This window comes from Prenolepis imparis, unplaced genomic scaffold (genome assembly GCF_030444845.1).
Source record: "Prenolepis imparis isolate NDT839.2.m4 unplaced genomic scaffold, iyPreImpa1.0 SCAF_13, whole genome shotgun sequence".
NCBI classification, from domain to species: Eukaryota; Metazoa; Arthropoda; class Insecta; order Hymenoptera; family Formicidae; genus Prenolepis; species Prenolepis imparis.
Genome location: NW_028141171.1, coordinates 3,083,231 through 3,098,910, shown reverse-complemented (window position 1 = coordinate 3,098,910; position 15,680 = coordinate 3,083,231). Strand labels below are relative to the sequence as shown.

At 34.3% G+C, this 15,680-nt stretch overlaps 1 protein-coding gene across 2 annotated transcripts in view; it reads left to right on the top strand.

Moving 5' to 3' along the window:
• The window catches only part of LOC145944358 (uncharacterized), a 203,396-nt gene that overhangs the window by 109,360 nt on the left and 78,356 nt on the right, over positions 1 to 15,680 (top strand). The window lies entirely within an intron of this gene.

Here is a 15,680-nt window from a genome sequence, read left to right as displayed (position 1 = left end):
TCTATTTAATTTGCGTAAAATTGTTTACATATTTCTAGTAATTGAATTTTAAAACAATAATAAAGACGATACAGAAGAAAATATAGAGAGTTTATAATTTTAATAAACACAGTTTATGAATTAAAATGAATTTTGGAGATAATGGTAAAATTAAGAGAATAGTAAATATTAATTAAAAATAATTATTGATGGAAAAAAAATAAAATAAATAGAAAAGGAAATAAAAGTGAGTAAATAAAAATAAATAGAGGCTTGGAATATTTTTTTAAATAATAATGGAAGACGAATAGAGGCAGGAGGGGGGGGGGATATGAATATTCAATATGTAAAAAATTATTAAATTTATTATTTAAATTTTTATTAAAATAAAATTCAAAATAAATTAAAATCAAATGTAAAACTAAAAGATATTTAAAAAATTAATATATAATAGGGGTATATAATTTTTGTAATCTTAAAATTATAATACTTACCTTTACATGTGTAAAACTACACTTAAACAAAATATATACTTATACTTTAGCCAATTCTTCACACGAGAGATAAATAATTAATAATTATATTTATTTACTTTATTTTCTTTTTTTTCTTTATTTTGAATTGTTCGACAAACAATAAGTGTTCGGGTTACTCTCATTCGCAAACGTCAATTGGTCGTACAAGCTTCTTTTATCGCATTGCCAAGTTTCCCCTTTTGCAGAACGACACCGCGATGACGGCATCGCATCGGTGGCTTACCTACGCGAATTCGAGTTTCCGTCGCTATCTGCGAGGAAAGCGATACCATGCACGCGGTTAACCGCAGACTCGATACGCACATTCAACGACTCCGAACTGCAATTACTAGCGACCATCTTCGGGCCGCGACTCCGCATAGTTATACCGCCGTTATGCGAAGTTTCCAGTTAATCCGACGACTTTCGCGAACGATCGGAAGTGTATGTTACATCCCGCTCGGCAAACAAGATCGAAATTACCGTCTTTCATCGTCGCCGCGTTTTATCGCGATTGACGATGAAGCGATGATTGGTGAATAAAAATTGAAAATATATCAAGATAAAGAGAATAAATAAAGGAGGATCGTTATTAAGTATAGAGCTAAGTAGTTAAGTGCGGAGGATGATTCATCTTAACAGGCAGATATTGGAAATCACGAGGTTTTAAAAAAAATCTAACGACAAAAGTTACAAGGCTTTGAGGGGGACATAATATCATAATCTAGAATTGCTCTTGAGTGCCATTTTTAAGGGATATACAATGGTGACCCTAGTTTGACCCAAAGTCATTTAAAGGTCAACCTTTAAATTTTTTTTAATTGAATCACCTTAATTTTTTTTTTAATCGATTTCTCACAATATTTGGCACAAAAAGTTATAAGGTTAATTAAAAAGTTATGTAAAATTATATAAAATTAAAGTATAAAATATATCGTAAACTATTCACTTTTTGACTATCCTTAACTTTTTATGCCGAATATTGCAAGGAATTGATTTATATAAAAAAAATTAAAGAGTAGTTCCATTTAAAAAATTAGATTGACTTTTAAATGACCTTACATAGATCAAACCAGGGTCACCATTCAAAAATACTTTTGTAAAATTGCATATTTTCAAAGAATTTGCCTGTTGAGATTAAAATGGATCATCCTGTAGAATATTTATATGCTTTTATTTTTGTCTTATTGACTCCCACACCACAATTGAATATTGCGATGACATTCTGTTTGATGAACACGTTGAGAAAAATTTCTTCATTCTTCAATAGTAAAAGTATCCAACATTAATCTTATATAAAATGGATTTCGGTTGAATTAGCTGGTTTTTTCATATGTTACAGCTTATGACCAGCTGAACAAAAGATGTAATAGCCTCAAAGCTAAATAATGGACAGTTACTGAGCTACAGCCAATCAAGCAACTCGCAGAATCTGAGTTTTTCGTGTTTGACTGACTGTAAATCAGTAACTCTATTATTTAGCTTTGAGCCTATTACATTTTTGTTCAACAGGTCATAAGCTATAATACATGAGAAAATCAGCAGATTTTACTCATTGTCAGATTCAATATTATATAGGATTTTTTTTAGTGCGAAATTTTTGAATTTATATGAAATCCTAAATTGAATCCTGATAAAATCAATTGGGGTTTTCTCATATGTTGTAGTTTATGATCTACTAACAAAAAATATAATAGGCTCAAAGCTAAATAATAAACGGTTACTGATTTACAATCAGTCAAACATGAAAACTCGGGCTGTTTAACTGTCTAACTCAATAATTGTCCATTATTTAGCTTTTGCATCTTTTGTTCAGCAAGTCATAAGCTACTACAACATATGAAAAAACCAGCTGATTTAACCGAAATCTATTTCACATAAGATTAGTGCGGGGTACTTTACTTGGAAAAATAATATAAAAATATATATACAATATAATAGATATAGAAATATATATAAACAAATCGACAGAATTGCAGATTAGGGCACGTTGTCGAAATGTGCGTGCGCAAAAAGGAAAAAACAAATCACATTGGATTGAGTAATATCGCGAAATCTCGTAGGCAGGCGGAAGGGAAACACAGTTCCCGAGGAACGCGATGTTCGAAGATAAATCGCGCCAGTCGTACCGGCCGTTAAGCGCGAAATAGACCGACGTAAAGCGGCAATGATTTTCAGGCACGTTTTCGCGAAACCGTCGCAGTTTACGGCCGTCACGGCCAGATGGATTTATCAAAAGCGAAACGTTCAATGGACGACTGGCGGGGTCCCCGCCATCAAAACATTTCGATCCGAGATGGATTTAGTCCGGCGGATATCCCTTCGTTCCAAGCCTAAATTTGGAACCGATTGACGCACGGCCAGATTTTACCGGCCGGTTTCTGACCGAGCTCCGTCGCGGCTACGTCGTCGTGATCGATTTTCCGAACAGCCGAACACCTGGTTCTCGTATCGACTACTCTCTTTCTCTCTCTTCTCAGGAAGGAGGAAGAGAAAGAGAGAGAGAGAGAGAGAGAGAGAGAGAGAGAGAGAGAGAGAGTATTATTCCGTTGGTAAAGATAGATGAAGCCCGGAGAAGGCGAGGGAGATGTATATACGTATGCGCTCTCTTGTACACAGTACTGTGACTGAACATTTTGTCGCCTGAGGCCAAATGCATTCTTCCTTTGCGTTCTCATTCGAGCTGTTATTATTTAATCTTAAATATTGAAAAATACACTAGCGAAACACTTTGATGATTTAACCGTCTTGAAGATTCTATTGATATCTTACAGACGTCTTCAGATTAGTAGATTCAAACGACATTTTTACTAATGCTCTCGATGTAGAAATCATATTTAAATTGGACAGGCAAGTCAGAGCGAATGTCAATGCGTCAATTTGAAAGAAGAATAATTTCGTTGAAACTGATTCGTTGTGCACAGGGCTCTAATTTTTCTTGATGCGACACCAAGCAATTAAATAGATCTCTATAATTCGAGATTTTTATTAAACTATGTCCCCTTTTAAAATTAAATTTCAATTCAAGACCTTTTAACTTTAATAAATCCCTTTGTTTCTTCTAAATTAGCGTAGGCGAGAAAAATGTCGGAGCGAAGTCGCTGAACATTTTTACTGTTTTAATAATTGATTTGAGAGGAAGTAACCTTAATTATAACATACAGAGTACTATTTTATTACAGGATATTGCTTTACTACTTAATTATATTACTATTTTATTACAGGATACTACTTTACTACTTAATTATATTTCAATATTTATTAAACAAATCACAATTTCTTTCTCATAATCCCAAAATTTCGACGATTGTTCAAAGATATACTTTGTGTTGTTAAAAAACAATTGTAATTTAATCGAAATAAAATAAATTATTGTTTATAGCGTACATAATTATTCAGGTTTGTACAAAAATAACATCATAAAATCAATCAATATTAACGATGATATGACACATTATATTTGCTGATGCAATATAAGTTTTCACTACTAAAAAAGGATGTTCGCGAAATAATCTCTAGGTTAAAAAATTATAAAGAAATCTTCAGGTTTATAAGAAATAAAACTTAAATAAATGTAATTCTATTAAAAACCTATTGAAAAAAATGCAAAAGGCATAATTGTAATTTCCATATAGAAATATGTTTGAGTCTAATAATCTATAATACACGTCTGTAATATTTTTTATATAAAAATTGTATCTAATTATATATAATGAAGAAATAATGCACGATATATAAATGATTAAAAGAAGAGAAGAAAAAAAAATCTTGTAAATCGCGTCTCATATTTATTAAAGATTATTTAAAAATCATCAAAGTTTTTTTTGCGCACGTACAATTTATTTTCTGTATCTGAAATTTTTTCTCTCTTCTAAAATTTTGATGTCTCATTTAATTACAGTACTGATTATATGTATATAGAATGATGCAACAAAAATAGCCCGATCGAGCTAACCGAAAGAAATATGACAAGCGCATCTGTCGAAAAACATTGTTGATGTCCCCATCCCTTTGTTCCACCAGCGATATAATTTATGATGGGCTAATTGAAACGCGCTTGAGTGTTAATGATGCGGATTTTACATCACGCGAAACATTATCGACTAGTGTGTGAAGGACGATGAATTTTATCCTCGCTGAAGTTAAAATGATTGATTAATGTAGAATGTTATTTAAAATATGACTCGACATCATCGGAAGCTTTCGGTTTTGTAAAAAGAATAAAATATAAATTTCATCGCCTTAAAAAAATGACCAAGAAGACTGTGGATGTCGAAAGAAGTCAAAGGGGAAAAAATCAAAGAAATTTAGCAAGGATGCTTACTTACAAGGGACATGTCACAACTGTCCGGAACCGATTTGATTCTTCTTCAAATATGTTGTTAAATACACAAATCTAAAAGACACGTATTTTTTTATATGTGCGGATATTGAGTTTTAAGGGGTGAAACACCCCTTTAAAGAAAAACGGTATTTTTCTTTAGGATCGAATATCTGGTAAACTATAAGAGGTAGAAAAAAAAGACGTACAACAAATTTTAATGGCTTGACGAGTACTTTAAAGTTATATGAACAACATTTTTTTATTCCAGTCCAAGAAAATATCTTAAATATCTGAAAACTGTCTGTATTAAAAAAAAAGAAAATCAGACAATTTCAACATCAGCGCCATCTCCATGTGGCGTGATTGTTTTTTTCATGATAAAAGAGATTCAAAAGCAAGAGAGAAGAAGAGAAGCAAATAATGGAAGGGAAATTACGAACGAAATCGCGGTAGAGCCTGCCAACTTCTCGTAGACTTATGGATATATACGCTGTGATCTCTCAATAGCTGGAATACCAGATGTCGGCGGTCAAACGCAAAATTTTATACTAACGGAAGGGAAAAAAAGAGAAATAAGCCGAATAAAAAGTCCAAGCAGCCCTCTGTGATCTTCTTCATCTTTTGAGAATTTCGAGGAAAAAAATTCTGTGTCTAGCAAACGATGATCGTAGCATGTAATCGCGATTCCACATCCATTACGTATATCTTTCTATATATACACTATATTTCGCAAAGAGCAATCTTTTATCTTACGACTTCTCTATCGAGAACCTACTTTCTTCTGTCTTTTCTATTTAATAATTCCGAATTTATTTATCTTAAAAAATCAATACACCGTTATTACAAAATCGCTTGATCTTCCTCGTAGAAAGCTTTTCGAAATTACAAATGATAAATCGATCATATTAACTATCTAGTGCATTTATCAAATTGCGCGTCCTCAAATGCGAGCGATACTATTGAAAAATATATTTAGGAAATATTATAATTGGAAAAATAGATTTAGAAAATATCAAAATTAGCAAAATATATTTAGACAATATTATATAATTGGAAAAATATCGTTAGAAACTATTATATTTGACTTTTGAGATATATCAAGAAGCTATTTTCAGAGCGTTTGCTGATATGGAAATACAAGCAGGAAATTCGCAAAATTGTATATTCATTCGGCACTTTTTGGTCTCCCCAGAACGATGGATTATCTACTAGGAGCGCAAACCTTAAATAAGTTTGTGTCGTCACGTATGTGCGAGACGCGCAATTTTAGGTTTAATTAGAACGAAATCCAATTGAAATATTTATGCGCGCGAGATGGCGAAAGAGAGGAAATACCTCTCTACCCTTCATTTCTTCTCCCCCTCCTTCCCCGGATGAATGGTGTTTATTACGCGTCGGCCGAGTTTTACTAACGTCCGGAGACATAAGCCGGACGATATTTACAAAATTAAAAGTACGAACACGTGTATGCCACGCCAGATGAGATTATGCAAACTAAGTTTACATTTAGATGCAAACATAAGGCTTACGCGCCCTGGCTAAAACGTACATTCGCAGGTGTATATACATATACATATGTACATCCATACATATACATATATACATATACATATATATTTACATATACGCATACATATATCGTGTCCGTTTAACGCGCTGAACTAACATGTATATTGCACGGACATTACACAACGCATCGTTCACGGTACACGTCGACTTAATCTACTATTAGAATATGAGCAGCGTAAGCGCCGGAAGCGACGCTATGGTTTCAACATTTACAATCATTTAATGCACAAAACGTGTTTCCGCTACGTTTGACATTGATATTCGCATCCGTTGTTGCGCTTAAGACTGAAAAAGCATAATTTGACAACAGTAGAGATGGGATCAAGTACAATATGTACTTAAAAATCCGAGTCAAATCTAATAATCACAAGTTTCTATTTAAATAATATTCATCAGAAATAATATTTCATATTTTGTACTTGCTAATTGAATTTAGAACAGTTTCATATTCGAATTTTAGATCGAGTACGTGCAAGGTTCAAAATAGTACTTATAATAATACTTTTTCTACCGTAAGGAATCGAATCTTTTACAAGTAGTATTCGAACTCTCAGATAAAAAACCTATTTATAATACTTGCTACATATCGACGGATGTGCATTTCCCATCTTACTCACACACTCCTATTTTCTTCTAAGTACTCGTAAAAGATTCAAACATACTTGATCCAGGTTCTTGCAAGTACAACTTTTGTTTTTCAAAGAACTCAAGAGAGTTCGAATTTATCTCGTCCAGGTTAGGTCTATTTTTGGATCCAGGTTCGAGTCTCTTTCTTTGAAATTGGTTTTTCTCGAAATAATCATAGAATCACACTATCTGTAAGATACTTAATTCCATCGTTAGGCAAAAGCACAGTTCTGGTTGTAAAAGTTAGTATTGTACGTCATAAATAGAAACTATAACATTTTTCCTCTTATATATCTATGTGGCAAAAAAAATAAAGCGGGGAAACATTAACGTTTTATGTAAAAAAATGTTTAATGAAATTTGTGAAAAAAATAACGTTTTAGGTTGCGAAAAGAAAATTGTATTTTTTTTTCTTTATTTCGGGAAACGTTTACATCGCGCATTGTTATGTTTTTTCGGCAAAAACCAGCTTTACCAACACTTTGAAAAGGAGATAACAATAGCGAGTACAACTGAGAGCGAATACACGGCGGTGTTTTATAACTGGACGGGATATCGAAACCGGTAACGCGTGTAGCGTGAATAACGTAAACGACGGTAACGTAACGTTGTAAAATGTCGGTTCCGTGTGAAACTATTTCGAAGTATTCTCTTTAAGCTGCGCATACCGCATACCCCAAAGGACGGTGTATAGTTTCCAGATAAAGGGCCCATATGTTCGGTACTTGGAGAGTCGAGTGTATACAAATCCGTGCTCGTGAGCCGCATAAGAATGTAGTAGGTGCTATCCCGACCGAAAACGTCCGCGCGTTCCATCAGTTCTGCATATTTCGCCTATTCTCTACAAATAATGCCCCCATACTCCTTTCAAAAGTGAAATCCAAATCGATGTATGTAACGCTCCGAAGAACACAAGAGAACAAAAAACTGATAGAAACAATTTTGAGTTATCCAGAGTGTGAACTCTCTCTTTATGTGCGCGATAAAGTGAGATAATTAGAACTCTTTTGAGTTCTAAAAGAAAAAAATTATTTTGCAATTATGAAATCGATGGCTTATAGAAGAATATTCGATGGGAAAGGCAATTTTGCGGAAGTAATGTGATTAATAATAATTGATCGCCGTTTAAATTAATTATTGCATTGGATGTTCTTTCATTATATATATTTTATCATTAAATCGAATATTAATGGCGCTTAATTTTTCTCTCTCGATAAATCAAATAAAATAAATAGCGTACATGAGCTATATAAAATACATACACAAATTTTTAAATAACAAAAATTACAAAATTTAAAAATTGTGTAATGAAACCGAATTTAATGTGAAAACATTGTTTACGAAAAGGAAAGCACTTGTGAAGAAAACCACTTTTTCACATTTTGAGACACTATATATTTTTTTTAAATCACAAAGAAATTATCGCACATCATAAATTGCTGCATTATATAATGATCGCTATCGAACACATAAAGAGGCTCACGCGACACGAAAACATAATAAAACCTTTGATATTTCCATGTCAGGCGGATTTTTACACGACACGAGATAATTTCGTCACTTTCTAGTTTCCTCTAAAGCAAAATACCCAAATATTTCTTCAAATTCGCTTTTGCAAAATTTATTATTTTTAAGAATTTAATATTTATTATTTTTGTTTTGAAGTATAAAGTACAAGTATTAGCAACGTTAAAAAAAGCTGCAATTTTTACCATTAAAAACGTTAAAATCATTTAATGTATAAAAAGAATTTACGACACAAGATAACTTCTTCGCTTCTATTTTCTCTAAGGCAAAAACTAAAAGGTATAAGTAAGCACTGTTAAAAAAGTGCTTTACTGCAGTTTTTGTAATTGAAAGAAAAGTCCTGTTTCTTTAATTCTAAAAAATTTTAATTATCGCATCTAAAAAACAAACATAAATTTTCGTTTTATGATATTCGAAACCAAATCTTGTCAAAATTTGTAAATGAATCTTATAAAAGTTATCAATGTCGAATATTTTTTATCTTTTTGGGGGATTTCTCTGTAAAAATTGATCATCTTATTCTAAAACTTCAAGATATGTTTGTTCGGAGAGAAATTTCTTCTCGTAATATCTCAGGCAGCCTCCATCGGATTAATCCGCGAGAGGTTAACGACAGCAAGCATTGCCCAAGTTAGCATTAGCTGTCGTTCCGCTGCAAAGTTTGCTTACATTGGACCGTTTGTTCCGTCCTCGGAATAACTCCGATAAACATTTCGGAGTACTCTCTCGTTTACTTTCGCAGACAAAAAGAGGAAGATAGCGAGGTAGAAGGATTGAATGATAGCCACGATGTACAGAGAAATCGATTTAAATTTAACAGGAACATCTAAATCTTTTTGGGGCTTTTTAGAAAACATGTGAAAGGATTCAACGTGTTTTATTAAAATCTTTAAGCTCAAAAAATACGATATATAACGCACAATTGTGTTATTTATTACATATTCCAGTTCTCCAGCAATCTTTTGATAGGCAAATTCAAATTTTTTTAAACATCAATCTTTCTAGAAATGATTTCTTGTATTATAAATTATAAATGTAAGAGAATACAAATTAATTTCTTTATTTACACATATGTATTATAATAATTAGTATTTAGTATAAAATGTGACATACATATATGTATAAGATTTTTTTTTTAAGAATAATATATATATGCTAAAATGGATAATATATGCTTTTGGTAACAAGCAAAGAATGTTAAAAATACAAAATTTATTTTATATTGCCGGAAAAGATAGTAAGAGCTCTATATAAGACTGTACTATAATCGGGTCGCGATCAATATCAACATTTTTGTGCTCCATTAGAAAAGTATCGAAAAGTGATCAATCATTCTTCGCGTTTGTCGAGAAATCCAAACGAAAACTTTCATCTTTTGATGGCGAGGAAAAAAGATTATATCGCGAGAGATCTAAGAAAAACTTCAAATATTTTTACTTAGACCTTTTATTTATTGCACACCATTGTTATTTAATGCTGAATTAATTAATTTCTTAGCCTATCAATGTAATATTTGACATCGTAATAAAATTTTCCGAGAAGATTAGCAAAATCTCGTCGAGATAATTCAGTATTACTTTAAATTCCATCAACTAGAATAATTTGAGAAGCAAGGACGTTACAACATTGAAATGTGACACGTGAAATATCGTATTAACGCAATTTGCAGAGAAATCTGCTGCATGTATATATCCTGCCTCTTATGCGAAGAACGTGTGGTGAAAGCACTCACGAATATTATTTCACACACACACACACCATCATTTCATGTCCTTCACGAAATCTTTACAGTTTTAAATATACAGGGTGTTTCTAAAACTATGTCAGAAATTTTAAGGGTGTATTTTAGGGGTCAAAATAGGAAAAAAAGTTCCTATAAATGGGTCCAAAAATGAGTCCAAAAATGAAAGGTAGCACCCCTCCATATCTCCCCCTCAAATTGTCAAAACCACATAAAAATGAAAGTCACAATTAATTACGCTGTGCAAAATTTTAATGATCTGTGAAAAAGTCTCCGAGAGCTATAAATATATTTTTCGATTTTTTCCCCCCCAACTTTAGGGGGCTATAACTCGGAGGGAAAGCATTTTTGAACTCGCGTTAATAGGAACTTTTTTTCTTATTTTGACTTCTAGAATACGCCCTTGCTTGTATAGTTAGAATTTTTGCACTCGTAAAAGAAATCTATCTTGAAAAAAAGAGATCATGATGATATTTTTTCGGAAAAGTTATACTCTGACTATTATTTCTCCATACAAAGAATTAAAGATCTCGGATAAATAACTCTTATGAACGTGTTTGAAATCAAATTTGAATCTAACATCATTGATAGGGATGGGATCAAGTTCAATATGTACTTAAAAACCCGAGTCGAATATAATAATCAAGTTTCATTTTCTAAGATTCGAATAACATTCATAAGAAATAATATTTCATATTTTGTACCTGCAAAGTAATGAAATCTAGAACAGTTATATTCGAATTTTAGATCGAGTGCCTGCAAGATTCGAAATAGCACTTAAAAGTATCTTCTATCGTGAAGAATCGAATCTTTTACAGGTAGTACTCGAACTCTAAGATAAAAAAAATCTATTTACAATATTTGCTATACATCCATACACGCGCGTATGCACATCCTATCTCATTCACCCATTCACCTATCTCTACATTCTCCTGAGTACTAAGAGATTCTTGATATGACATACTTGATCCAGGTTCAAATATACCGTTCAGGTTCAAGTCTATTTAAAAATACTACTTTTTTCGAAGTAATCATAGAAAGTTCGAAACCATACAAATAAATTCGAACGTATCCCTTGTAAGATATTCAGTCTCATCGCTAATCATTGAAACTGCAACAGTGAGATCGTGTCTCTCTCTTTCGCTGCACACATTTACGGACAAACACATTCCTCGCGCGCGAATCCATTAAACTGCCACAGTGTCTAAATATTGCCAAAAGTCAAACGACGACCTGTCTCTCTCTCTCTTTGTCCTCCTCTCGTTCCTCTTTTCCTCGATTAATCTATACGGCATACAGCAGCGCAGTGGCGGATACGTCACGAGGTTAACCTTTTCCATAGCGAAAATCTTGGCTGACCGCGCCGCGCAGGCTTCCCTATCGTGGCGTCTTGCTTTACACGCTTCGCCGGAAGTGCAATGTGGGTTCCTGCCGCACGAACGGCTGTCCCGCAAATATTTGGACCAGGCGCGGGGTTCGGAAACTGGCCACTCGATCGATTTCGCGACGCCGAGGACCGGAAGCGTATCGCAATATCTTACCCCATCCTTCTCGCTAGTTAAAGATACAATAGAGGTGTTCAAGCATTTCCTTTTTAACGTTTCGTGAACATTTCAGCTCACTTCATCAGGGAGGAACAGCTTGATACTTCTACTAGTATCAGGAGTAGAGTATCAGGCTGTTTCTCCCTGATGAAGTAACCTGAAATGTTCACGAAACATTGGAATCAAACAAAAAGTCTACGCGGTGCAAACCCGAAAACCAATTCTAATATTCGTGTACACCGCGAAATATCTTAAATATCAAATCCTTTTTAAGATTTCAGTCATTAGAATGAAAAATATAATATAATCAGAGAAGAATAATCGACACTATTTTCTGTAATTTATGTGATACACTTCTGTGCCGGCTATTGAAATACATTGTTTTCATTTGTACAATAGAAAAGACAATTCTTTCAGTGTGATTGAGTCGAATCGTTTCTCTATACGATAGCACTATATATACGATATATACATTTTCAAACCTATGATAAGAAATTCCAAGTCACTTCGGCATTGTTCAAATATCTCGCAACCTTGCGATCTTGAATATCTGGAAAGTTGCCGTAAAGATTCCCAAAGTACTATAAAAGTTTCAAAGATCTCGGAAGATTTAAAGACTTGGAAGTTGTTGTAGATCTTAAAGGCTCACTGCATTTCCAACGATTGGAACATTCCAATCCCAAAGAGCGTCGGATAACCTTGAAGATCCGATAAAAGGCGACAATAGCATGTGCTTATATACATGTTTTCTTTGGACAGCGAAGTATAAAAATATATTACATCGATACATTTACTTAATACATTTTACGTCATGTGTGGCACAAGTATAGAAGGAAAAAATAATACTGAAAAAAATAATTTTTCCTGATTTTATTAATTAATAAATTCACGATTTTTTATTTTAATAATGTTACCTATATCTTCTTCTCTTTCTATATTTTATTGTACCTACATTTCTACGAGCAAAACGCCATTTGTATAGCAGAACAATATGTAGTGCGTTCGTGTAGAAATGGAACAACGGACGAGGAAACGTGCCGCGACTAGGGAGTCGCCCCCCTCGCTCTAAAACTTTGTCGTGAGAGCGCAATGAGCAGAACGTCCTGCTTACTGTCCCACGATCTGCATACGAGAGTATCGAGCAATATACGAATTACCGCTGGCCGGTTAGCAGAGAGTTCAAGTTACGAGAGTCCGCGCGACCAGCAGCGGCGGAATAAATTCAGTCCTTCCTCCGTCGCGTGTATCCGAGATAGGGGGAAAAAAAGATGAACGTCTTACTCTCCCAGGATAGCGCGAGGCTGATTGCTCCACTTGGCGTTTTGAGACCGCGCCGCGCCGAGGACAAATTGCGAAACTTCTATCCTATAATGTCGCGCGCCGCCAACTCTCCGGGGGGATGCTGCGAGGAGCACTGACTGTCCCTCTTCGCTCTCCCCGCCCCCTCTTCACTCGAATACGCATCGTGCATCGCGACGAAAGGTGGAAGCCGCTGATCGCGTTCTCCGCGACGATAACGCAACAACGGGGAACTTTTGCAAAATATACATAGATGGGAACTAGCTGCGACTCCTCTTTAGAGATTTCGCAGTCAAGCGTGGAAAAAAACGAACGTCGCGACTTAAAAATAATTCATTTAAAAAAAGACATTGGTCGATCTTTCATTGTGATCCTAAAAATCACTTGATTTAATAAGGGCTTATGTAGTGCGATCGTGGCACAGAGAGTTGTGCAAAGTGTTCTCGATGCTCGAGGACTCTGGTTCAAATCCGATCAGAAACACAAAAATCTTGGATCTGTTCAGCAGCCAATGGCAAACCACCGAGAGTATCTTGCCAAAGAAACCGGTCTAATCTGACCATTCGAAATCAACATAAAAAAACTGTAGATACTATGTCTGCTCTAAAAAGACGCACACTACATGTAAAAGGGTAAATACCAAAAGTCCTGCAAGAGCTTGTAACGTCATAGAGAAAAAGAAATCGCATGTACATGCGAATTTTCCGAACTATTGGGTTGATTCATAAATGATTTTTGCTATAGATAATTACATTGAATCGCTTCTTCTCAGAAACCATGAGTTTTTAAATTGAAACAATCACAGCAAATGTAATACGTGCAGCAACTACAGCGAGTACAAGAAAAATTGCAAAAATAAGGCGACCAGCCCTCATCAATTGCAAAAATGTGAGTTTGCTACACGACAACGTTCGACCTAAAATAATCCAGGAAAAAATTCTGAGCTTTCGTAATCAGTTCTACCTCATCCTTCTTATTTTTCAGATTTTGTCCCATCAGATTTCCATCTGTTTAAATCACTCCAAAATTTATTAAATGGAAAAAATTTTTCATAATGATACTAAGATTGATAAATTTGTAATAAAATTTGCATTAAAACTTTCAAAATTCTTTGAGAAAGAAATTAACGAATTACCATCTAAATGACAACAGAGGTTATATTATACTTAATAATAAAAAATATGTAACAGATTAAAATTTATTAATAATTTTAAATATAAAAATTCAGTTTATCAAGTAAAACGGAACTAATTTCTGAATTGACACAATAAATTTTCTACATCGAGAAAAGGGTGTCAATTCGAGTATTTTTCGAGCAATTTTTCCAAAAATAATTCGATAATTTCGTTCTCCACGAGTATATGAACGTGCAATTAAAAAACGCCCCCGTTTATATCTATTTTTGAAGAAGTGAGTATTAATGTCGAAATAACAAGGGGGCCGAAAGTATCGACGCTATTCGAGTATCGAAATATTCAGTGTGCCTGTCGCTTATGGCCCCGGTCGATTTTATTCGGCATTTGTATATAGGATCGTCCGGAACGAGCTCGATCGATCGATTCGACGTCCCGCAACCGCGCCAGCTGCGTATAATTGCTTCTGCCGAGTATCGAGGGATTGGAGACGTCAGACGGTTAAAGAGTGAGAGACTTCTTTTTATTCATCGTTACGCTTCCTTTGTTTCCTGTCCTGATAACTGTCGTATCTGAGGATAGAGATATGTTTGACTGATATTCTCTGGTATCTCTCCCGCCGCGAAACAATTTTCGCAAAGAATTGCATATACCTTTTGAAAGTACGCTCCGACGAAATTTATCTTCCATCGCGCGAATAATTTTTTGTGTGGCATTAAAATAAGAATTATTTGCAAAAATGGTTTTCAATTATATAATTGTATTATATTATACAGGATATAATGCAAAGAAAATTTTTAATACATTTTACCGATAATATTTTAATTTATTTCGAAATATGGCGCAAAAATCTATGATTTCTCGCTCTTAACATCATAATTCAGCATGCTATTATACTTCTTTAGGAAAAGAGAAAATGTCTCCATTTCAAACAATTTTAAAATATTTTCCATAAAACCAGTATTCTAACAATAATAATTATTATTCCGCTTAGTTCCGCATCTGCACTTAGCCCAACTATTTTGATAAATGTTTACAACAACAAAAGAGCTGCATTTCCCTCGACTCGTATCTGTGCGCACGAAATCCATCTTCGCCATATATCTTTACTTGCAGCAAAAAGGATCCGACACAGCATTGCACTATGTATTACCTGTATCCCCCACTATTACACACGTACGCGGCTGTATACGTATATATACACCATTGTTACACTGTGACATCCCCGGAATGCCTATCACTCCCATCGCCACGTCACAATGTAACCACGTAGCGAAAACAAATGCGTTTGCCAGAATCTCGTTGCATGTTCCTCTGTCTCTTCTTTTCCTTCCCAATTTCTCGAATCACGATCTTCTTGCCTCTATTCCCTCCCTCCCTCTCTCTCTCTCTCTCTAGTACTCTGCGTTGATACCACTGCTT